The following is a 997-nucleotide window of genomic DNA, read 5'->3' as shown; positions in this document are numbered from 1 at the left end:
TATTGTTTTAATAATTTTTATTATGTTGTTTTAGTACTTTAAATATTTATTTGTGCTTGTTTGTTGTAACTAGGCAAGGAAAAGTTAGTTAAGTACCTAGTTACTTAAGTTTCTAAAGAAATACTTGAAATATCTAGTAATTAATACTATTAAAAATTTGACACAATCGTTATGTTATGTGGCTTATAACATATTATCTGCAACTTATAACGTTTGTGTCATCTACGACCAAATCTATAAAAGAGCACTTCTAACTTTGCTCATTTGCTGTATTAGTTTTTATACTTTAAAAGTATTTACTTACTATACTATATATTATGTTCCCTGCAGTTTCTTAAATAAATGATTTTAGATGTTTTGACACTTTTTCAAAACTTCTCAGCTTATATTCTTAAATTAAGTCTATTTATATAAAATGTTTTTCTGGATATTAAATCAATAGATAATGATTCGATTTCCATTAAACAAATAAAATGCAATTTATACTTTTGGTAATAGTATTGCATATTTTTAATATATATTTTCAATTAATTATATTATAATATATATTTTACTTACGTAAATTGATAATGTTTTTACTAAAATATAATTTCTAAAATAAAGGTTACTATTGATTTGTAAAAAACCCCAAGTATAAGAATACTGCGTTATTTCTAAAAATGATCAGTGTATTTTTTAAAAAAAAAAACCTTATTAAATTATTTTCAATTTAATTTAATTATTAATAGTTATTTTTTTCACGTCAAAATGCATAACATTTAAAATAAAAAAAATACTGTGAAATATTTTTACGTTCATAACAATTGGTTAAATTGTTGATAATTGTTCATTAGCGTAAATAGTCAAGTATTTTATAGTTTTTGTTCTCAAAGAAAAGTTATTAAGTTTATTATTTATAGCGTAAAATCTGTGCTAACTGGATTACCTATACTTTATTTATTTACACAACTCTACGATGGTTTAATATCTTTTTTGGATTTATAATGTTACTCAGAGT

Source organism: Rhopalosiphum padi, chromosome 2, assembly GCF_020882245.1.
Source record: "Rhopalosiphum padi isolate XX-2018 chromosome 2, ASM2088224v1, whole genome shotgun sequence".
NCBI lineage: Eukaryota > Metazoa > Arthropoda > Insecta > Hemiptera > Aphididae > Rhopalosiphum > Rhopalosiphum padi.
This window is presented reverse-complemented; position numbering follows the sequence as displayed.